The sequence below is a fragment of the Alosa alosa genome, chromosome 7, assembly GCF_017589495.1.
Source record: "Alosa alosa isolate M-15738 ecotype Scorff River chromosome 7, AALO_Geno_1.1, whole genome shotgun sequence".
Classification (NCBI taxonomy): domain Eukaryota; kingdom Metazoa; phylum Chordata; class Actinopteri; order Clupeiformes; family Clupeidae; genus Alosa; species Alosa alosa.
The window spans coordinates 12,786-38,726 of NC_063195.1; the positions used below are offsets into that span (position 1 = coordinate 12,786).

Genomic DNA, 25,941 nt, shown 5'->3' on the forward strand with positions numbered 1-25,941 from the left:
CTGAATTTGTAAAGAACTTACCCACAGGTTGTGGTAGGCCTTACTGTAATTTATACCATTTATATCCAGTTACCATTATAGGACAACTGAAACAATACAACATAAACAAGGCCTGTTGCTAGAAATAATGTTATCCCTGTAGGCTATACTACCTAAATTGCTGGTACATTGGAAGAGTAGCGCTACATGAACTCATTCGCTTTGATGTCAGTAGGCCTAGTTGCTGTGTGCATGATGAATATGACTTGAGGTTTTGTAGCCTAATCTACATTTCCGTCAGTCTTTAGTCTTTTAGACCATTATTAACGGAACCCTTCCGAGATATAACCCTTTCGACGCTCTATTACCACTCATGCCGTTGATTCACTATTGAATGTTGACAACAACAAGAGCTGTCATTGGATTAGTCCAGTGTCAGTATGGGAAATTACAGTTTTCTTCTGATTGCTTAAGCACATTTTTTGTAACTATGGCTTTTTTTGCAAAACTCTACACACAAATAGGAAAACCTTTCACCCAATCAGCAAAACATTCTAGTTCTCTTGCAAAAGCCAACACACCTTGCCTAACTCTTCACACCTTCCTAAAAATGGTGTTTTCGTATCCAACAGTAAACACAAGCCATCACAATAATAAGCACACAATGTGCCAACTACACACTGATGGTATGAATAAAAAACACATCTGGCTTTTGCTTTCTTTGTGCACAAGGTAGACTATGTCAGTTTGAGGTCATACTTTTGTCATAGTTCTGTAAACATACAGGGATCCGAACTTCAAGTATTGGTGTTTATTTACACACATCAAAACAAACACAAGTGTGTTTTTCCAAGTCAAAACAAAAAATTGCAATTTCACTGAGACAAAAAAAAATCAGTCTACATCGTGCCATCTCTCTCAAAATATTGTCTACATCACATGCAATATCCTAGTCCAAGGCACCAGGGAAAATTTGTAATTATTTTTTTTTAATTAAAATTAAATTATTTATTAAAATTAAATATTCTGGAATGCCGTATCCAGGCCTAACATGACAATAACCCCACATGTAGACTGATCTTTTTGCCTGTAAAAGGGCTATTTTTTTCTCTTCTTACCCTTCCTCTTCCCCCTCCCCATCCTCCTCTTGCTCCTCTTTGTCCTCTTCCTCTAACTTCACCTCCTTGTCCTTGTCATCCTCTCCCTCTCACTTCTTCACTTCTGCATCCTCTTCTTCCTCCTACCTCTTCACCTCCACGTCCTCTAATTCTTACTCTTCCCACTCTTTCTGCTCCCTCCATACCCATTGTACATTACATATGGCTTATTTATGCTTATTTATAGTGCTTAGGCTGATTGCAAAGTAAACCAATTATCTAAAACAGTTTTCACATGAGAAAGTGTGCCAGAAAGTTTGCAAAATAGTGTAAATTAATGTGTATAGATTTGCTAGGAGTGTGTGATTCAACAAAAACAGTGTTCTGTTCAACAAAAGGAGTGTGTTGATTCAACAAAAACAGTGTTCTGTTCAACAAAAACAGTGATCGGAGCATGGCACTGAATGAGCTGTATCGGGCCGTCAGTGAACAACAAAGTGAACACCCGGATGCCTTCACAATCATCGCTGGAGACTTCAATCACGCCAATCTCAAAACTGTACTACCAAAATTTCACCAACATGTAAACTTCCCAACAAGAGGACAAAACACCCTGGACCTTGTTTACACCCCACAGAAAGAAGCCTACAAAGCCAAACCCCTCCCCCACATCGGACAGTCAGACCACATTAGCATCCTGCTGCTGCCCGAATACAGACAAAGAGCAAAAGTCACCAAACCAGTTCTGAAGGAGGTGAGAGTGTGGCCGGAGGGGGCCACCTCACAACTTCAGGACTGCATTGTAACAACAGACTGGGATATTTTCAAAACAGCTGCCACCCACAACAACCACATTGACATTGAGGGAATACACAGACACTGTGACCTCCTACATCACCAAATCGTCGATGATGTTACAGAAATAAAACATATCACCACTCAGACCCAACCAGAAGCCATGGCTGACAGGGAGGCGATCCACAGACTGCTGAGGGCCAGAGACAAAGCCTCAGGCTGGAGATGCAGCTGGCCTAAGAACGAGGGCTAACCTGTCCCAGGGCATCAGGAAGGCAAAAAAGGATTACACAGACAAAATAACAATACACTTCAAAGACAGCAGAGGCGCACAGAGCCTGTGGTAGGGCATACAGGCCATCACTGACTACAAACCTGCGCCATGGGCTGTGAGAACAACACCTCTCTGCTCAGTGACCTGAACAGTTTTTAGCCCGTTTGAAGCACAAAATGACACTCACCCACAGAAACCCCCCCGACCAACCCCTGTACCTGTCCTCTGCCAGCGTGAAGGGACACTAGCCACCATTAACCTTACATAAAAGCAGCAGGCCCAGACAACATACCAGGCCAGTGTTGAAGGACTGTGCAGAAGAGCTGAAGGATGTTTTACAGACATTTTCAACACCTCTCTGGAGCAAGCAGTCATCCCATCACTTTTCAAAGCTGCAACCATCATGCCCGTGCCAAAGAAATCATCACCATCATGCTTCAATGACTACCGTCCTGTAGCACTCCGCCCCATAATCATGAAGTGCTTCAAGCGGACTAGTCATGTCACACATCAAAGCCACCCTACCCCCACCCTGGACCCCTTCCAGTTTGCATACCCGAAGCCAAGCGATCCCGCGGAGGATGCAATCTGCTCTGCCCTCCATCCAGCCCTCACCCACTTAGACAATAAAGACTCATATGTGAGAATGCTGTTCATAGACTTCAGTTCAGCATTCAATACCATAATACCACAACAACTCATCAGCAAACTTGACAAGCTAGGATTCAGCACCTCCCTCTGCAACTGGCTGCTGGACTTCCTGTTGCAGAGACCACAAGCAGTACGTGTTGGGAACAACACCTCAAGCACTCTGACCCTGAGCACGGGGGCCCCGCAAGGGTGTGTGCTCAGCCCCATGCTCTTCACACAGCTAACACATGACTGTACAACCACTCACAGCTCAACCATCTGGAGAAGTTTCTTGGACGGGACCCACAACACTGGTGGGCCTCATCACTAAGGGCTCACTATAGAGAAGAAGTAGACCTGCTGGCTAAATGGTTGCAAAGACAACAACCTCCTGCTGAATGTCAGCAAGACCAAGGAGATTGTTGTCAACTTTCAGAGAGGCCACAAACAACTGCCACCACTGTCCATCGACGGAGATGCTGTGAGAGAGTGAGCAGCACAAAATTCCTGGGGGTGCACATCAGCGGCGACCTCTCCTGGACCACCAACACAGCATCACTGGCGAAAGAAAGCCCAGCAGCGCCTCTACTTCTTAAGCGTAAATTGAAAAGGCAAGTGCCAAGCCCTCCTGTCATGACCACATTCTACAGAGGGACCATCGAGGAGCATGGGTGTCCAGCTGCATCACAGTGTCTCACAGTGGAAGCTGCACAGATCAGAACAGGAAGACCCTCCAGCGGTGTTAACACAGCTAAGAGGGATCATTGAGCACCCTCCCCCCTCCCTGCAGGACATTTTACACCACCTGCCTCACCCGAAAAGCACTAATGATTGTCAAGGACACAACCCACCCTGCACCACGAACTGTTCAGCCTCCTGCCCTCTGGAAAGAGGTACAGGAGTCTCGGCTCCCACCACCAGACTTGCAAGTAGCTTCATCCACCAAGCAGCCAGGATGCTGAACACTCTACCCACTCTCCCATCACTGACAGCACCCCCACCCACCCAGCCAGCCGGGGAACCTGGGATCCTGTCTGCCCCTAACCCCCACCAGCCAGCCAGGAACCTGGGATCCTGTCTACCCTAACCCCACCCCCCCCCCCAGGACGCCCTGTGGAACTGCACTGTGACTAAGCCTAACGTGTTGCTGCTTCATATCAAGCCTGATATACTTGAAATGACTGCAAATCAATGTAAATATACAGTACACACAAGCACAAGTTTAAACTTCATGTAAATGTTATCAATGTTATTTATCACTCTGCCACAATGCTGCTGCTACTACTACTCTGTCAGAAGGTTACACTAGGACTATGTAAATATACAACACAACTACCTCTATTTTTTATATATGTTCTATATTTCGATATATGTTCTATATTTCAGTCTCACACTTTAATATCTGTATGTGGTATGTCTGTATATTTTTATTTTTTATTGTCTATGGCTATGTCTATGTCTAAAGTATGTCTATGTCTGTATTTAAAGTATGTCTATGTCTGCATGGGAAAGTAAGAATGTCATGAGCATTCTCTCTCCCTGGTAACAACCTTAATTGATTCAATTCTCTGCCACTCTGCTCACTCTCTCTCTACTCTGCCTAACGAGCTCCACCTGGCTCCGCCCTGCTCTGCTCTTGTTACCTGGCCAGCTGCGCTGCATTTCCCACTCACCATCCTCACCTTGCCCCACTCTGCTCTAATTACTCTGCCAGCTGCATTGCATTCTCCACTAACCTCTCCCAGTATATAAAGCCCTGTTTTTCAGCCAAGCCCTGTCAGATCGTCTTCAAACCTGGACCAGTAACCTGCCTGCCTGCCTACTCTCTGACTCCTATCTTTCTTGACTGCCTCCCTGTTCTACTGCCCCGGTTATCCCGACCTGCCTTCCGGATCTTCTCGATTACTCTCCGATCTTCAGCCCCCCCGGTAACTCGAATCTGCCTTCTGTCTCTCACCACGTTTAGTGCCTAGCCCTGGTCTGTACTACTGCCTGCTGTTCACCTTGCTGTTGTGTGTGTGTGTTCCCCAGGCCTCCGACCACCAGGCGGACGAGCCCGGCCCGACACGTCACCACCCTCAGCCGAGGCGCGGCTCGATCACTGGGACACACACACACTCAGCACCTTGGACTGGAACCCCGAAACTTGGAAAACCCCAGAGCCCGAGAACCCCTGGAACCCCTGACACTCCTAGCACCCCTGGAACTGGAACCTCCAAGACCTCCGTTTCTCTCCTCCTCTTCCCCTGAACCCTTCATTAAAAGACTCTGAATTTGAACTTGCGCTCTTGGGTGGCGTCTTCTGTCGTGACAAAGAAAGCGAAATTTCAATTCTTTGTATGACCAGTGCATGTAAAGAAATTGACAAATAAAGCCGACTTGACTTGACTTGATCATTTGGAAATTGAGTGTAAAGCAGTGAATTGTGTTTACAGTTCCGCAAAAAGAGTGCTGTGCCGTGGATTGTGCAATTGAGAAGTCAATTGAGTGCAAAGCAGTGTTTGTGCTTTTAGTTTTGTGAACTCAGTGAGTGGTTTTGCTATAAGAATTAATAGTTTTAGAAATTGTGCTATAAGAATCACGGTTGAGTTTAAGCATTCAGAAAAAACTGTAACCTCCAGTATGGGCCGCTGACTGGCCTGGCTGATCGTTGGCAGAACAAATTAAATTAGACTATACATTCTATCGGCCCAAAAGATGCGTCGGCTCACCGGAAAAATGGCCCAGCGGGGTATGCCAGATGGCCTGTCCGTCCCTGGGCACATACAGAAGGAACTGTGGGCTATGCTCTCTCAGTTAAAATTGTGAACAAATTGTAGGCTTACCTATACAGTGGGCAGTGCTTCGACTTGGCCAGCTTCACTTTCAAGGGTCCTCACGGCGGTATCACGCGAACTTTAATTTGTGTTTTTCCAGTGAGGCGCTGCAACAACCCAAACAACCGGTAGATGGCTCAAGTGAGCAGGGTGTCTCGTAAAAAAGAAATGGAGCCTGGAAAACCCCTACACAGACTTCACTACAGACTTTAGCAGACTGGTTTAGAAATAATGTAATAGCCAGAAATATGCCTGCCCTGCCCTAATAAAGAAATATTTGGTTAACTGCTTGAGTGAATCCCGCGTTTGCAGCCGTGAGACGCAGGGACAAATGAAACATTCTGGTTTCTCCGAGTGCAACGATGATAGACAGACATCATTTGGAGTATTAACCTCCGTTGCTCAGCCAAATGCCTTCCTGTTACGATCCTGTTATCACGGGAGTTACAGGCGATAAACGATTTTTGATGGTCACAAGTTTACTTCATTAGGGACTGTTCGTTATTTATTTAAGGGGCTACCGGAGGAGTTTTGGGAGCATTAGTCCAAAAAGGCGTGACCCTCCCTCGCCAGCAATACATTTTTATATGACCCTCCAAAGTGATTATGAAAAATCACTGTCAACTTTTTTTCGGGTTTATCGCCTACTGTATTTTTAACGTTTTCACATATTTGGCCATAAGCCGTTTATCATAGGCTATCTAAAACCAAACTACAAAGGCTTAACACTTTAACAGGGGAATTAATTGGGCATGAATCATGCTGAACGCTATTTCGCTTACCTTAGAATAATAAGGTTCTATCTGCGTTTTGAGTAGGTACAACCGGACGATTGAAACGGGGGCGAATGAAACATTCCGGTTTTCTCCGAGTGCAACGATGATAGACAGTCATCATTTGGACAAAACATGGAGCATATTAACCTCCGATTTGCTCAGCCAAATGCCTTCCTGTTACGTCCTGGTATCAATGGAGTTACAAGCGATAAACGATTTTTGATGGTCACAAGTTTACTTCATTAGCGGTTTATTTTTTGGATTATTAAAGAGTTTTTTTTCATTTAAAGGGTTGACGGTGGCTTATTCAGTAGAGCATGTAGTGCTCTCCCCAATCCCAGACGTTCACATTGCATGTTTGTTTGTAATGGATGCAACCCTTGAGATAGGCTATGCATTTGACAAAGAGTTGTTAACAGAACCAAGACATATAGCCCAGCAGCAATCTAGTGACTGATCGTTATTTATTGAAGGGGCCACGGAGGAATTTTGAGTGCTTCAGTTGGAAGTTGCATGACCCTCTCTTGCCTGCTAGAAATTGTTCAATGACCTCCGACAGAATTGTTAAAAAAAGACATGACCCTCCCCTGCCAATTGTCTTCCGCCCGCAGCCACAGCCACACACTTTGTGATAACGTTCTTAAATCAATCTTTCCCCGTGAGCTTGCATGCTACCAGTCCTTCCTTTTTTCTAATGTGTTTAGCCTGTTTGCAATAATTTCACAAATAATCATATGTGATTAATAGTATGACAAATAATCCCTGTGCGCGGGACCGAAACAATGCATGCCAACTTTTTCCGTGTTTATCACATATTTTAACTTTCCCCGCTGTCTTGCCGTTTTAATGTTTTCCCGTAGAATATCCCATATTTTAATACTCTCATAACAGCCCTGCCATCCGGGCCTGTCTCTGTGTTGCCCTGTTGCTACCCCTTGCCCTTCCAATGAAACAGATGTCTTCAAATCATCGTTTTTCTTTTGCTTGAAGGCCGAACTTAGAGTGATGTTAACCTATTTAAGTTTAATGGCGCGATTGTTAAAGCACGATTCATTGGCTTGCATGTTCGGCCTTTATGTCTCACGCATCGCACCTGAGGCTACTCAGCTGCAAGAGAAATAATTTCCCCTGTTTGTATGTTCACTGCAAGTTGGCCTACCATAACTTACCAACTCTGCACTGTAGACTGGCTATTTATATTTTTCTGTGAAATAAGCAAATGTATTTGTTCAACTTTATGAAGCAGAATTACGCATAGGGTACTTGGAACATAATACATTTGACAAAGGAAAGATGAATGTTGCTAGTGACAAAATATGGCTTTCAGTGTTTTACGATGTCTTTGTCATGGGGAAGTGTTTTTCCCCATGCATTTATTCTAGGTTACTGTCAGTGACTGCCGTGGAGAGAAGCGGGTTCTGTTTTTCGTTCATGTCAGTGACTGACGCAAGAGAAGCGGGTCTGTGTTGTGTTGTGTTGCGTTATGTTAATTTATTTTCATTGGGCATACCGTGCCTGCCGTCCACAGCTCTTCAGTTCTGACAAAGCCAAAATTACTCCTTTTGAAACAATGAGTGCAGGAAGCCGGCGTTTGTATGGTTATATTGCTTGACGGAGGGGGGTGTCCCAAGCAGCTTTCAGCCATAAGGCTACTTTGAGAACATTTCAATTCACCCGACACTAATATTCAAAATGTTGAAAAAACTATTTCGCATAGCCTATAAAAAGCAGTTTAATTAAATGGAATGTTAGTTGTAAACAAACGAAGCTACTTGGTGAGGCTTGGCCTCACAGATCTTCGTGCCTTAGATGGCAGGAAAAATCTTCACGATAGGCCTATTAACTAACCACCCTTGATTCCGTTGGCTGGGGGAGGGGGTCCATCAGACAATTGTGCCCAGTTAATCCGGCCCATCCCCAAAAAATCACACCTTCCCACCTCTGACAGCTTAAAAAGAAGTCAAGAGGACTCCTTACTCACAGACCTATTCACAAACCTGCTGTTTTGAAATCCTATGCAGCTACAGGAGCTTCCAATCGAGAGGAAGCAATTTTGCATTGTAGGCATAACTAACATGCAATAACGCCAACAACAACCAAAACTAGGCTAATCATTGTCAACATGTAAATTAAATGTAACATTATTGTGAATCAAATTAAAATGTTCTCTTTTGCAAACGTAGGCATAGTAACAGAATAATTTAATAATGTTACAAAGATACTACATCAATCCATTATGTTTTCATTGGGCTACTAGGCTATTTGTTTTGCCTTGATTCATTTAGGCTAGGCCTTTTTTATTCAGGGGCATTATTCACAAAGAATTTTAAGGCTAAAAGTAGCTCCCTAACTGGCGAATTTAGGAGCAACTCCTAAAAATAATGGGTGTGTCACTCTAACTTTAGGACTCTAATTTTATCACAAAAAGTAATTCACGAAGCATTTTAAACCTAAAAGTAGCACCTAAGTCTGGGACAGCTTAAGTCGAGGACTCCTAACTCACTAAGACCTATTCATAAACAGCTTTTTTTTGTGGCATTTTACGCTTGCGATGTTTTGAAATAGCCTATGCACAACAGGAGCTTCCAATGTGAGGGAACAATTTTGCATTCATAAAAGGGATGCAATCGCATACACCAACAACAACCAAAACTACTCATTGTTAACATGTAAATGAAATGTAACGTTTCATTGTGAATCAAATTAAAATGTTCTCCTCTTTGCAAACATAGCCTAGGGATATGGTGACAGATTAATTTAATAATGTTGCAAATGTAGGCTACTGCATCAATCCATAGGCCTATGTTTCATTAGGCTACTAAGCTATCTGTTTTGCCTTACTCTTTATTCATTTAGGCTAGGCCTTTTTATTCAGTTATTAATCATCTTCAGGTCCTTGGCACTACTTGTGTAGCGCAGCATTCTCGACCTGTCACCTGTCAGTCATCATCGGAAGAGAGGTGTTTGAATTCAATCAAGGTGGTCAGCCAATCAAGGTGGTCACTTCAGTCAAGCTCGTGCATGAGTAATAACATCATCCATAGCCACGAAGACTCACTCCTAGTTTAGGAGTTGTCTGAAAGGCTTTGTGAATAACTTTTAAGAGAAAACTCCAATCTAAAATCTGTAAGTGCGATTTAGGAGTAGCCTACTCTAGTAGTAAGATAAAAGCCTTTGTGAATAGCCTACGGCCCCAGTTATTCATCATCTTCGTCCTTGTGTGGCGCATACGCATTCTGAGACCTGTCACTCATCATCGTAAGGGAGGTGTTTGGAATCATGCCCGCCAGCCCACGTTATAATCATCAGCCAATCAGCCAATCAAGGTGGTCACGGCTTGCCCATTTACCCAAATTAATGGTGAATATTACTGATGATCATTGTTATTTAAGAACATGCAGTGTGCGTAGGGTACCAAAAACATCTTGCTCGTAAAAAGCATCATAACGCACATTCTGGCGGGTCTGTTATTTACTGTAGGCTCGCCAAACCACATGCCTTTATTTTGGGCAAGCCTGCATTCATTCATTCATTCAACCTTTATTTATTCTCGAGGGTCATTGAGGGAAGCCCTCATTTTCAATGAAGCCGAAATTACAGAAGCGAAGCAAAAGCCCCAACAAACAAGACAACATTCGAGGCCTTCTGTTGAAGAATTTTATATAAAGCCCTGCGCTGACAGTAATCCTCCTGCCCTGATAGGCCTACCACAGCTGTGGATAGTGTGGAATGTTCAAGTAATAACACAATCCAATGTGTGTCTCAATTGTCCCGGCTGACCACCTCACACATTTCTCTAGATTTTGCAACGAACTTACATGACACAATGTCATAAAATATGCCAGTTTTAGGACACAGAATAATGTTTGTAATGATACCAGGTAGGCCAGGTATTGTCGAAGGTGCATGGTGAAGTGAAATTTTACTTTGGAAAACAAACATTTGCCGATATCATAAAGCCGATCATCAGAATATTGCAACAGATTCTGTGTTCTGGACTGTAGGTAACTTGTTAAGCCAGTAGTTCTCAAACTTTTATTTCATTCCCCACTTTGATCAAGGGAATGACTGATGATAGTGGAGATAACGTGTTATCCCGAAGGCTTTTGCAAGTCAGCATCTTCGACGGTAGTCTATTAAAAAATATAAGTTTTTCGATGTCCCAAGCGGAGAGCCATACTTTATTGTTTTTAACGATCTCTATGCTACTCACAAAAATGTAGGCATGGGGACATGATGAAGTAGGTTATCCAACTGTCGTGTGTTAAATTATTGTGATTACGAGCCAGTGGTTTTCAAACATTATGTGACTCGGACATCTAACTAAATGCAACAGGCTCATATCGTCCTCGCATTCGCAAAATGAGGACCAGTGTTTTTGTCAAATTGCAAATAGCTATTCGTTTTAACTATTTTTTTTATGATAGTAGCCTATACAAAAAGCACTTCATGCTATCTTAATCTTGGAATATGGGAGGGAAGTGGCGCCTGGGCGGTCAGCCAAATATGAATGTAATTCTGCGGCATAAAGCAGATGTAATTGTTTATTGTACAGAAAAATAAAAATGACATGTCAAACAGTCAATTGACTACATTGCAGTCAAGAAGTAGGGCAAATTAATTTCTGAAACCAAAGCGTGGGTCATAGTTGTCTAAGCCTCTATTATGTAGCCTGTTAAAAAGCGATAAGCCAGATAGTATTAAATCGGCAACAACATTGTTTTCTGCAGAAGCCTACCCAAGGCTACAGATTAATTCTGAACAGTTATTTCTCTACTGGCTCAATTATCACACCACTGTTTTGATTTGCGTAGTTCGTTAACCCCAACACTGACAATAATGTAGACAGCACATTTCGATTTCGATTTTTTCGTGTAGTCAAGCCTTAAGCACCCAAGTAGCCTAAATCGAGGTAATGTTTAATTATGCATGATTTATTTTGTTATTGAATTCGTAGGCTGGGATTACTCGGCAACAATTATGTAAGGGACGGCAGGCAGAGCGATGTACAGTGGCAGGCGGCACAGTGGCTGAAAGTGGTACTAAAGCTTCACACGCAGCTTCCACGCCAGCTGCACGCGCCGAATGAAGTGGTCATTTGAAAGCGATGCCCACTGTAGGTTATCAATGTTTAGATGTTTGCTCATTGTGCAAACAGACATTCCTGCCATTATCAGATGGATATTTTTATGAATTATTGTTATCAGAAATACTGTTGTTAGTTCATTAATGTGTTTTAATCTGTCTAGATCTCATCTTGATTGTTTAGATTTTAAAAGCTATGTTGACAGTAGGAATCTAAAAATGTTTAAAATGTTTAAAAAAGGGCAACATGTGAGTGATCTCACCAAAAAAAAGATAAAACATATGACATGTGATGCCTTTCACTCAACCCTGTTACATGATTTTCAACCCTGTTACGATGCATTTACCCCTGTTATGAGATGATTTTTTGAAATTTTTGTATTAAATACATAAAATATAACACCAATACTTTATTTATTGTGTGTATTAAATCTTGTAAATTTTGTCAGGAATTATGCAGCATTCTAGCGAAAATGTGGAGTTAGATCAGAAATTTCTTCATCATAAGCTGGAAAGGATGGTGCTTTTCAGTTTTTCTTGATTTTCTCTTTAATTACAATATGCCATTATTTACAAGGGACACCTAAACTGTGAGATAATGCCAGAAGCTGATCTCAAGCTAATTGGAAAAATGAATAGTTGAATATCAAAATGACTGTGACGGGGTTGAACTAAATTGGGACTTGTTTGAGAAAATAATGCAGAATAATAACTTAATACTCTATGTTAAGATGGGAAAATGTATTTTCTATCAAGTACATACATTACTTTGTCACATCTATTAAAATAATCTCTCTCTCTCGTCTTTGCTCCTGACGGACACTGGCTGGCACTTTTAGTTTACTGTTTTTCTTAGTTAAACTTTGTTAAATTATAGTCTAAAGCACTTTGTTAATCTTTTTGGTATTGTTACGTTTAGTTGAGCAGTTGTACATTTCCTGCACGATTTTAGTTATAGGTTCAGGGAGGGTATAGTTTAGTTAGTTTTCCGGAAGACTCACGTTATCTTTTCTTGGGAGCGGCCTGTGCCCCAGGAACGGGAGGCAGGAAAACACCCCTTTTACCACCAGTAAGAAAGATTGGAGTTTTCCTTTTGACTTTTCCTGTCCTATCTATATTGCAACCGTCTCATGTTATTTTTTCTGACCCACACGTTTGATCACCGGGAAAAATCCCTCTTATGCTTACTTCCACCACAGCATAGAGAAATAAATACCTTTTCGCGTAACACCGAAGCCCTGTGACTTCTTTATGTTACCTTTTCATACGTTTTGAAATGAATTCGTAACAAGGGCGAAAAAAAAACACGGTGGTAGGCCTTCCGATCATTAAATGCAGTCACATGGAACGCTGGTTGTTTTTATAGAATGTTGGGGAATAATAGGCTCCAACTGTGACATCGCAATGCAAAGAGGAGAGAGGGGGAGTGGAAACGGACCTCGGTTTTTAAACATCAGATTGATTGAAGAACAACACTGTAACAATGGCAACAATTAGATTAACAAGTGAACACAGAACTATTTACATAACTGGCATGGGCGGACTGGCCATCTGGCATACCGGGCATTTTCCCAGTGGGCCGACGCACCTTTTGGGCCGATAGAATAGGCTATATAATTAATCATTTTGGCCAACGATCGGCCCAAAGGAAAGACAATCAGCGGCCCATTGGTTACATTTCCATATTGACACTTGACTGATCCAATAACAGCTCACGTCAGGCCCCACCCCTCACATTTTGGCTCAGAGCCAGGATTCTGTGAGCGCATCAAAAGTTAGTCGAAGTTGCCTACGCGAAATTGCGGCGGGTGCCGGTTGTGACAATGTGCAATGTTGCAAGTAGGCTAGCATATATCAACAACATGTTGAAATTCGTTGAGTTTGAATGAGAATGTAAGCAAGAATACAGAGCAGAGGAACAGTGAGCAGGTGGTGGAGCCTAGTTGAGGCTACATGAGAAGAACTCAGTGGTGGAGCAGGTAGGCTATGTGTGTGACATGCCATGCTGACGATGATGATTATGATGACTTGCGATTAATTGCGATAATGTAATGATATGGTAATGATAATGTAAGGCCGTGCTGTGATTATGATAACAAATAACGCAACTTAAATGTTCTAAATGAATGATTTGCAAACCCGGAAAGCAAAAGAGTGTTAAATCAATGTTAATTTTTGGTTAGATTGATCAGTTTCCGTCAGACGCCCAAAATTCAACATCGATGGCATGAGTGGTGGTTGGTCTCACAAAGTAGAGCATCGAAAGGGTTCTATCTTGGAAGGGTTATCATGGTAAAGATGGGCTAAAAGACTGTAGACTAGGGATCGACCAATATGGTTTTTTCAGGGCCGATACCGATATCAATTATTACCAAAACAGGAGGCCGATAACCGATATGTAAAACCGATATGTCAGTTGTCAAAAAGGGGTGTAGATAGTAAAGGTGATATGTTGCAAAAATTTAATTCAAAAGCATTTAATTATGCAAACCTTTCTTTCTTCTTTTGATACACAATTGTCTATCAACTTGCATCACTTGCAAGTAGCCTATCCATGTTAATCCAAGAGCTGAGTGATAGCAATTATTTTCATAGAGTAGGCCTACACAATGGGCTATGTGCTTGTTAAGGGACCTGTCACAAAGAGGATGCTTTACCATCGTGTGTGTGAGTGCACGAGAGAGGGAGAGGAAGAGGTGCATGCGTGAAGTGTTACGGTTGAATAGTTTAACAAAACAGTTTTAAAATAGTTCTTAGGCTATTTAAGCATGCAATTTGTGTCCATATGCTATAAGATACACTTTTGAGAGCCTAAAAGGCACGTTAATAGCCAGCTCAAGGCATTTAGTTCAGGTCGGATTAAATTACGGCTGGCCCTGGGTGCATGTAGTCTTTCTGACAGTCCGTTTCAAAAAAGGAGCAATTAGACTTTTTGACGTTAAGCTATCGCGATAATTTAGGACTTGTCTGTACTATGTCCGCCGAGGTGTCCCGTTATTCACAATTAACGGACGAGGCGGAGGCAGAGAACTCCCGATGCGCAGCACCCGAGTTTGTAGGCTAACTAGTAAACAGTATACCACTAATGTGCATCAATCGGGAATTCTCTAAATGAAGGAAATGGGTGCTTTACTTATTAATCCGGATCAAAGAGACAATAGCTTACAAAGTGGTGTTTTTGTAACTTCAGTGTCGACGATTGTGATTCATTGCAACTTCAGCAATGTAGGCTACCTTCCTTAAAAATAGCTCCGTACAGTTGAAGCCCATCTATAGTCTGCCTCAGTGAGAATCCTAAACTTTCTCTGTGTTCAGTCTTCGATCCTTGGCTGCATTCGTGCTAAGTAACAAATCAGGCGGTGTAGTGGGGGACAATGCTCTTGACCACAGAGTAGCAAAAAGCAGGGGGAGAGGCTTTACAGATAAAGTAGCATGTTTCATTCTTTATCCATTTCAATATCGGCTTATCGGTGGACGGAAATGTAGGCTACAAAACATCAAGTCATGCACTCATTCATGCACACGCCAACTAAACTATATATACAGTAACCTATACGATAGGCTACTGGAAGACATTAAAGATAATTAATTAATGTATCTATAATGTTCCAAAATGTACCAGCAATGTAGTATAGCCTACAGGAATAAAATATTTCCAGCAACAGCCCTGTTTATTTTCGTGTTGTTTCAGTTGTCCTACAGTGATTACGCGTCTCACGACAATCTAGGTAATTTAGCTCTTTACACATAGGCTTCAGTAACTGTTTGGTGCTGCTGTCAGTTGAGCATTGTATAGTTTAAATGTTGCCTATTGAATAATTTGAAATTACACTTTGAATTCAAGCAGAAACTCTTCTTTAATAATTGCTTGTATAGCCTAGGCTACTTGAATATGGAGATCATGCGCTCCATGGCTACCTCTGATCAGGCAGATCAGCCAATGAGGCCTTCATTTCTCCATGACAGTTGGACATATGCATATTTAAGGGTAATGCAAAGATTTTGTATTTAATTAGGTGTGCCCGACCGATTTGAGGGCCGCTTGGGCCAAATATGCCAGGGCCGATTTTTGGTCCCAGTCCGCCCCTGATAACTGGAGTGTGCCTCCACTTCATCAATTGCTCTTTTCTGCAGCTGTGCACAGAGCACATCTACACAGGGCTTGATCATGTAGAACAGGTCTAAAAGGAATAAAAACTCGGGATCTAAAAGCATTCGAGAAAACCCTTTAGCCTCTCTGACTGAGATTGTATCGAAATCTCCAGATGTCTGAATTGTTTTCGAAACACTCCAAAAGAAGCTCTCTGTTTTCAAAGACAGTACAGATGGCACGGCTTCCAAAGTTCCAACGCGTTTGCGATGAACGTGGCAGCTGTCACCCCCACTATCCCATCTAACCGCAGTTCTTTTCGGAGATCTTGTGAAAAAAGTGGAGAAGCCACCAAAATCCCAGAAGAAGACACACACTGAGGATACTGCTGACGCAGCCTTTTCCATCACCAGGTTTAATTGATGTACAAAATTGTACAAAATGTGCATTAGGGTACACGTCTTGCACTTTCTTACGCACTCCACCAGATGTTCCTCTCATGACACTAGCCTCATATGTCTGTGCAATCAGCCTGACTTTATCTGTGTCACTCTCAGGTGAACAACCTATACCAAGGTGCCCCAAAAGCACGGTTGAGATCGATTCTACATTCGTCTGCCCATCAATGGATTTATAAACAGAAAAATCGTTCTTGAACAGTGTTAGCAGAGTCTATGTAGTGAAACACTACAACTATTTGGCAGTGGGTGGACACGTCTGCTTGCACAGAGAAGAACTCTGCATTTTTCGAATCATTTATGATATGACCCTGCATTACATCCAATATGCAATCCAGTAGCTCATTTTGAATGGTCTTGGAGGTACATTTGAACACAATGGCAGTTTCTATAGCAGTTTTCTGTGCATTATACTGTCTAACGATGCAACTTGATCCACAAGACCTCTGAAAATACCAGGATTGCTAGATGCTTCAGTCTCGTCGTGCCCCCTAAGTGCTAGCTTAAACGCACCACAGAACCGTATGCAGGTTATCACATTGGAAAGAATGTGCCTATTCCTATCCACTTCTTTGTTGTGATTTCGCACACTTACACTGTAGCCCTCATCGAGTTGTGCTGCAATATTAGCTTTTCCCCAGCATGGCTAATTTCATAGCACAACTCAGATGCGACCTACTAGCCTCACGTTTTTAGCCTTCTCTGAAAAATGTTTCATGTCACACACACCTACACTACTCCAAATATCCCCTTGTCTCCCAGAAGATCAGAATAGCAGGCATGGGAACAGAACATTTTATTGCGTTCAGGACAACCAGAGAGCCAGGGCTTCTTATCATACCATGAATGTGAAAATGTCCGATTAAATGACTGACCCTTGTCGTTTGTTTGTTGGACGATGTTAATGTCGGGCTGATCAGGTCCTAGGTCTTTAACTAATTTAACTACAATCTCAAGTCTTTCGAATGAGTTCTTTAAGAGAAACTCCACACTATTGCACACATGCTGTTCACTCACCATATTTCAACTGTCTGTCTGACCTCGTGCGGACTAATAGTAGATTATGTTAAATTCTGATGTCGTATAGGGTGGGCAGTGGCATGATCTGCCCCCCCCCCCCCGACCTTCTACGAACCGCGCTCTGGCTGAAGTTTCAGTATCGGTAGACAGATTTACATATAAACAGCGGGCGCTGTTCAATTTCTTCAGGGCAGTGACGTCTACTGCACTTACAGAAATTAAATGTAGCCTATTGTTACTGTAGGCCTACAACTACGGATATGATCAACGAGATCTTTGCGATCTTTTCGAATTTCTTTGCAAATCATATAAAATTGTAACATGATTGAGTACTTTGCTCACTGATTACAATAATAAACAAACAACATTTTATTTTAAAGAAATATTTTGTGGATCTACTTTTCTAGTGGATGAATCTTTAGTAGGGCTCTGCTCCTCCTGCCCAAGTGAGCCACGCCTGCCATCATAACCTATACACTACCCAACAAGTCTGGAGTTATTTTAAATTTAAAACATATACTACATAAGTTCAAATATGACAGTACAGTACAGTAGCTGGAATCAAAATAAAAAATAGTAATTTACAGTAATATTTTTCATTGAAATAATAAACTAGCCTGGTCCTTACCACCTGTGACTACGTTTCTCTTCGTCATACAGTCTGGAACAAAGTAATAATAATCTGTCTCCGTAATGGGCGGATGCTTATTTTGAGGTTTAAAATCATTGGAGTTCCCTTAACCAATCAGCAACGTTTGGTAATGACGTATGCTGTGCGCCGGAGTTCAGGCTTTTACGCCAAAGATTGTTAAGACGGAGCAAGATATTTCATCAGGAGCCACTTCCGGGAACCCGGATCGCACGAGGGGGGGTCAAAATCCCCCTTTATGCAGAGCAGAGGCAGCGACTGCTCCATTGAAGTCTATGGGCATAGCTCAGAATTTCACCACATATGCTATGGTCTTGGTTCACATTTTCATGATCCTCAAACCCTTCTGAACATTTCAGGTACATTTTTAGCATTTTTGAGCAATCCAGTCTGGAGAAAATCAACCTTATATCAGGTATGCGCCGGTTATTTATGCCGCTGCTGTTGGCCGGTTGCAACTTACGCTCGTCAATAGAGTGTCTCAGTGACGCCACTTCCATTTGCCTCCATGGGACCTATTTTTCCAAAAATTTTGAACGCCAGTCTATGGTGAAAAAGAAATGATTGGTCCCTTTTGACTTGTGCCTTGAATTACCCATATGATGTTTGTCAATTTTAAAGACAATTTTTCATGTAAAGACATTTGCAGTTTGTTTCATAACTATTGAATTACAGCATTGTGAAAGATCGTAATTCCGACTACAAAACCCATCAGTCAGGCTTAGTGACGTTAGCTCATTCACAGCCACACTAGATTGTACAAGCATACCAGCAACAGGTCTTAATTGGGCTTTCCTTGCCGATGAAATTACCATGAGTCAGGAGGATTAAACACATCAGGTAAGTTGTGTATAAGGCCCATAGACTGTACATTAGATACTGTTAAGTGACATAGCAGGCAGCAAGATGCAACCGTTAACTAGCATAACAGCTAATCTTATAGTTTCATTACGTTGGTGACGTAGCCTACATCGTTCGAGACGAGAGATGTAGTCCACTGAGCGGATTCACACAAAACCAACATAACTTTTGAAGTCTATCAAACAACAGTACTTTCTTGACGTGAAAAATTATCTTTTAAATTCACACATCATATGTGAAATTCGTGGGCACAATTCAAACTGGACCAAAAATAATTGTTATCTCTCCATTAACTCCCCGTTCATATTTTTTTGAAAGATAGGTCCATTGTAGCGGAAGTAAAACGGAAGTCACTGGGACACTCTATATGTCATCGACATGCCTCTTTATGCAGACGGGGATTGATCCCATTTGGCCCATAGACATGAACTACGACGAAGTATCTTGCTCCGCCTTAACAATCTTTGTTTACGCTTCCCACTTCTGCTCTCAGTAGTAAACAGACCGCTGGCTAGTATGCAGGCTACCTGACCGCCAGGGTTGTCTCTTCATAGTGGATATATCTCTAACTTGCGCCAGCCACAGACCGAGAGTTGTATACCAAAAGCGTCACGTCATGCCGTACTAGTTCTCCTTCTTTCTTTGTTTGCCATCCCTCTGATGTCTGGCTACTGGAACATGCCAACATGTCAATCTGTCTCTGTTCTCTCTCTGTCACTATGATTCAGTGTGTTTCTGCAGGACATACAGGCGCCACACATGCTCTAAAGGCCTTTCACATACAGTGGTGGCCTACGCCACAGTGACATAGCTGCTTAATAAAGAACACTTCAACATCATTAGTAGATCAGTACTTACAGATCAACACTCAACAGTAGATCAACACTTACATTTTCTAAGTTCTCCACGGGCATGTCTGTAAAGGAGGGAGAGACAGAGAGAGAGAGATAGAGAGAAAGAGGGAGAGAGAGAGAATATCAGAACATTAGCTCTCCACTCTGTAATTGTCAGCAGCATGTGAAATGTTCTTTTAAGGGTTTTAGAATAAAATAAATCTATTCATGTTGTAGCAGAAGTAAATTCTACCATTATTACTAGACAATAATCTTCACCAAATTGACTGTTTGCAGTGTTATAAGAGCAATATGGCCTAGAAAGCAGTCAGTGACTTAGCAGGCGCAGATGGTGAATGTTTTCAGAGTACATCGTAGTCATCTAACTATAAACAATTAATGCAACTGATGAAATTGCATTGACATTAGACATGACTTGTAACATATTGATGTAATTTATCACTCAGCCATATCAGACATTAGACTTGACTCTGACATAACTACAATGACTCTCAACACACTCCTCACCCATATGTACTGCTGGTTAGATATACATAAAGATATTGATGTTAAAGAGCAATAAGCCACTTAAAGCCTTGCTGTCAATGACTGCAGGCGTATTCTAAACTTTGTTGTGATAGTGAATATTTTCAGAGTACATCATACCCCTCATTAGTCACCTAATTACAAACAATTCACTAGTTCACAATCTGAAATTTGCATATAAAGACATGCAATAGCAAAGCATGATTGGAGAGGTCTCTGACCAGGGTCCTAAAGTGTTTTGTGGGATCATGCAAGAGTCAACTGCGCAGGCAGGAGTCATGCAGGAATCTGTCATACATCCCTTTATTCTTAACTAAGGGAGACTGGAAGCGTGAGGGGGTGGGTTGGGAGCAAAGTTAAGCTTATGCTGCTGATTTGGCAGGTAGACTGTGAAATAAGTTACCTGGCAGAGGAAGGAGGCGTGGCAAATTCCGTCACGCTCCTCCTGAACTTCCGTTTGTAAACACTATTTAATGATGACCAAAAACCGTATATCACGGTATTTTTCAAAATTCTGTTTTCAAACGGTTTCACGGTATATGACGGTATTTTTTTCCCCATGCATAATCAGATGTTCACAGCATTTTCTACAGGTTGAGAAAGGAATTGCTGCAGTAGATTGACTATTGGTCTATTTCACTGTCATGATGTTGACTAACTTCACACTAGTGGTAATGCAGGTTTGCATGGCCCCAGATAATGATGCTGTTTACAAAGAGCCACTCATGATTCTAATGAAGTGAGGAATCAGAATGCAAAGACAACTGCAGTCAAAATACATAACTTTTACTGTACAAATTTCATAAACATCTTGTATAAAAGTAAAACCAATACAAAAAGTAGTGCAGCTTGCAATAATTATATATTTTTTTTAAAATTATACAATTGAAAATAAAACCTCTCTGTTAACCCTTAGAACCGACACTTAAAATGCGCCAAAAACACACTTCTTCTGTTACATTGTTCACTGACTGTTAATCGCGAACGAGATGAAACCTTTATTGAATGACAGAGAAGAAGTGGGGCTTTCAAAGAGACTACGCGACTTGTTGTATGCGATCAAGTAATGAAAAAAAAAAAAAATCATGAAATTAAATCAAATTGCATCATATTTACAGTCTATACTTATCTGGCGCTTCACCTGCGCACCCATTACTCTCGCTTTGAATTACTCGCTTGAACCCATTGATCGCATAGATATGGCAAGCATATCAGATGAAAGAGGAGAACAGGCTATCCATTGGTACCATGGATAACGATCTTCTGGCAGCTTATAAAACAGACGAAGTGACTGCAAAATATTAACGCCATGTACACAAACCAACGCTGCACACCCATTACCTCGTTTGAATTACTTTCGCGGACCTTGATCGGATAGATATGCCACATATGTCAGATGAAAGAGGAGACGAGCTATCATTTGATACCAAATACATCTTCTGGGTTATAAAACAGACGAAGTGACAGCAAAATAATAACTTCATATAGCTGGACTTACTCCCACGTTTTTGTCTGTTTTGTGGCAAAGCATGTTTATAATCCAACACTATCGTGGTGTTTCTCTATGGCAAAACATGTTCATAATCGGTTTTGAGATCCTAGCAAATTCCTGCATGGCATCCAATTCAAGGCTCACATTGCATCCCAATTTGTTCAACAAAGAAACACCTTTTGCCTTTTACTTTGTTAATGGCAATGCAGTAAAAGTTGAGAATCATCATGAGTGCATACACCATAGTCACACATGCTAACAGGCAAACTTGGGTCAAGTCAGGTCAGATCAGTTAAGTGTCACAGATATGGAGCGCAGAATGGTCATTTTTCATTGCTAAATAAAAAAGGCATTTATTTCCGTAAATCACACACCACATATTTCTGTAAATTGCTCAGCCCCCAGAGTATCCTCTCCAACATGGCAATTATACTGCCTGATTCAGGACAGCCTGCCCACACACACATGAAATGTAGAGCTATGAGCTTGCTGTGGTGAGATACAGGTCAAAATATAAGATTTTTTTATAATATGATTTTTTATATTTTAATTCTTAAAAATCAAAATAAAATCAATGCTAGTACTAATACATGACATGATGGCAGATCTGGATAGCCTAGACCCTGCTGAAAAAAACAATATATAATATGTGTGTGTTGCACTTACAATGACCAGAATAAATCCTTATGAATAAAGGTAGTGAAAATGCCCTAAAAACAGCTTAGGGTTCTAAGGGTTAATATGCTTACTCTGTCAAATAGGCCTATCAGAAACATGCCTTATTGTTAAAGAGCATCACAGTCCCGCCCACAGCCGATGCCGGAAGTAAGAATTCAATACAATTTCTCCATTGACAATTGGGGTATAAACCATAAAAACGTAATTGCACATGGTCGACTTGAAACCAGCTACGGCTGTACTAAGCGATTGTATATGCTCATATAGACGCCAAAAGTTTATGGGGCACTAACCTTGTTTTGAGATAAGTGTCTTTTATTTGCAATGTCTTGGATAAGTACTTCATTACCAGTGTTTGGAATAACGCCGTTTAAAAGAACGGCGTTAGGTAACGACGTTATTTTTTCACTAACGGGGTAATCTAACTACTGTAATTACTTTTCCCGTCGTTACAATGCCGTTAACGTTACTGGACGTTAAATGTGGTGCGTTACTATGCATTGATTGAATAAACTGTGTAATCCGAACGCACCCTGGCACACAGCTAGTGAGGAGGTGGGTTAATAACGACGTAGATTATTATGATTGGCTAAGGCAGAGTCATGTTTCACGATAGCCAATCAGAGCCAGTGTTTTTACACACTTGCCAGCACACGTGCCACACACACACGCAACAGCTAAAATAGAGATTCGACTAAACCGCAGAGGTCAAGAGCAATCCGGAAAGTTGCCATTTTCAAGGTGGAGATATAAGCACTACTTCAAATTCATCAGGGCAAGAACGTGCATGTAATGTGTACATTATGTCCAGGAGCGAAGACTTTTGTCGACATCCGTTGTAAGCAACTCTAATTTAATGAAGCATTTCACACATGCATCTAAAGCTAGTGGCCAAAAACACAGATACCTTCACCACAGATGATAGCTCCACTAGCAAAGAAGGACTCGGAGCAAAGTCCTCCAAGCAGCAAAAGCTAGATGTTTCTGCCTCACAACAAAAACCTATGACACAGGCTGAAGTCAACCGTAGGTCTGTCGATGTGCAATATCTTGAATTTCCCCTTGGGGATCAATAAAGTATCTATCTATCTATATATCTATCTATCTATCTATCTAATAAATATTGAAAGTTATGTAGCCTACAAACGTCTGTTCTACTCATTTCAACTGGCTGCTCGAAACTGCCCAAAAAAATCCAAATTCTTTGACATATAGCAACTTTTTTTTTTGTAACAGTAACGCAAATAGTTACTTTCCCTGGTAACGAGTTACTCTTATCATAGAGTAATTCAGTTACTAACTCAGTTCCTTTTGGAACAAGTAAGGAGTAACTATAACTAATTACTATTTTTAAAGTAATGTTCCCAACACTGTTCATTACCCACAATCCTGAACAATCCCACAATCCCACAGTGATGAAAAAGATGGTGGAGTCTTTTACTGCCTATGGCGAAAATCTTAATGTGATTAAAAACTTTCTTGACGAATATTGGTACTTGTATCAACAAGGATTGTGGTTTATACATCACACAAACTTAGTCAGGGCCAGTAAACTATGAAATAGACCACTGTAAATGTTAGTTTAAACACTCACATTTTTCAGGTAGCCGACAGGCTAACCTTTAGCATTTCCGACATTGCATGTCATTACATAATGCAGCTAACATTAGCCTACATGGTGCAACACAGGTATGAAACATATTATGTTTTAGTAAGTGTCTAAAGGGGTGAAAGCCACTTTAAATCGGGTCACATTGTTGACTGTTGTGTGTCCGAGAGTCAGCTTGTGGGTTTATAAACATGCTTTGCCACAAGAACAGACAAAAACGTGGGTCCAGCTATATGAAGTTATCATTTTGCTATCACTTCGTCTGTTTTATAACCCAGAAGGATGTACTTGGTGTCAAATGATAGCTCTGAGTCTCTTCTTTTATCTGACATGCATGGCATATCTATCCTTTCACAGGTCCGCGAGTAATTGAAACGAGAGTAATGGGTGTGCTGCGTTGGTTTGTGTACATGACATTATTATTTTGCAGTCACTTTGTCTGTTTTTATAAGCCAGTAGGATCGATATACATGGTACCAATGGATAGCACTGTGTCTCCTCTTTCATCTGATATGCTTGCCATATCTATACATCATCGGTTCTGCGAAGTAATTCAAACGAGAGTAATGGGTGCGCAGGTGAACATGAGAGAAGCATAGACTGTAAATATGGATGCAATTTGATTTAATTTCATGATTTTTTTTATTTTTATACTTGATCGTACAGACAAGTGTGTTGTCTCGTTGGAAAGCCCATCTCGCTGCGATAAACAGTTCCAGAGCAATGCAACAGAGAAGAAAGGGTGTGTTTTTTGACGCACTTTGCGTCAATCGGGTTCTAAGGGTTAACTAAATAAACATTTGAATGTATTCTGTGCAACACCCTTAAATAAACCCCTTACTTAAGGAGAAATTAAGCCTTAAGGGTCATACTTCAGGGGGAAAACTTAAGGTGTTTTGTGTTTACGCCTTGCAGTGGCACCATGCGTGCCTGTGAAAAAAAGTCCCGTCTGAAACATTGACACGCGGCGCAGCGTTCCAAACGTTGTGTAATCAAATACACCGGTATGCCGGTATATTAAAAATTCATATCATAATGAAAATATACACCGGTATACAGTGTGAACCGGTATACCGCCCAGCACTACATACTGTTACTGAAACCACATCTCAAACACACTGTTTAAAAGCCTGAGGAGAAAAAAAGGAAAGTCAAACACAAACCTCAATGTCTGCAGCTTACAGTTGATGTATTCTTTCAGTGCACTCGAAAGATGAATTCCAGCGATGTTTAAGTGATTGTCACTCAGGTCCAGTTCTGTCAGGGAGACCAAGTGCTGCACAGCAGAGGCTACAACCTCACAGGATTCCTCTGTCAGTTTACAACCAGCAAGTCTACATAGAGTGACAAAGACAGAGTGCAAAAGGCAGATAGGAACTATATAATTGAATTCAATCACTTATATAATCACAATGTTGTTAAAGTCCATATAAAATCATAACATATGTTAGGAGAAGGGATGGGCAACACAAACTATACCACAGTAGGTCATGATTATTTTTGGCGATAAGCATATCAGTGATGGTATGGAAATAGTACTATTCACCAAAGCAAAGTTATATTAGTCTCTCTTTTATTTATTTTTTATTATTGCTTTTGTTTCATTTTTTTTATCGGAAAACTGATCCGATCTGTGGCACGGAAAAGTAGTATTTATTGTTACCCTCCTTTTTACCATGTAGCTTGAATGTTACTTACTATGTATACTTGAATGTTAGACCTGTAAGTTGCTTTGGATAAAAGTGTCAGCTAAGTGAATAAATGTAAATGTATATGGGACACATCAGAAGGGAGTATTAATACTAACACATGCACTTACATAAACCCTGTAAACAACAATAATAAACAATAATAAAAACATTTTTACAATCATTTCTGGATTCTATTATACAGTATGTCAAAAGTTTGAATGTATAAATAAGGCCTCTATGTATGAACTCTGTGGGCTGTATTTTGGGCTTCAGCGCATGGCGTAAAGCTCGTTATTCACCCGCGCAAAGCTTAATTCGGTATTTTGCACATTTATTTTTTAAACATTGCGACCAGGGGTGTGGCAATTAACAACCTAGGGAGGGGCCTGGCGAGTTGTCTAAAAATCTATCATCATACACCACCTAAAACCTGGTCAGAAGTCAATGGCGAAGTTGTTCATATGCTATTTTAAAAGCATGTCAACAGTCATATTGGCAGGTGCACGCACCATCCTTCTATCATTCATGAACGCACACCAGCGCACGCCCATGCAAAGCATTA

General features: G+C 41.3%; 1 pseudogene; it reads right to left on the bottom strand.

Annotated features, from left to right (window-relative positions):
* The window catches only part of LOC125297503, a 59,952-nt pseudogene that overhangs the window by 9,965 nt on the left and 24,046 nt on the right, over positions 1 to 25,941 (bottom strand).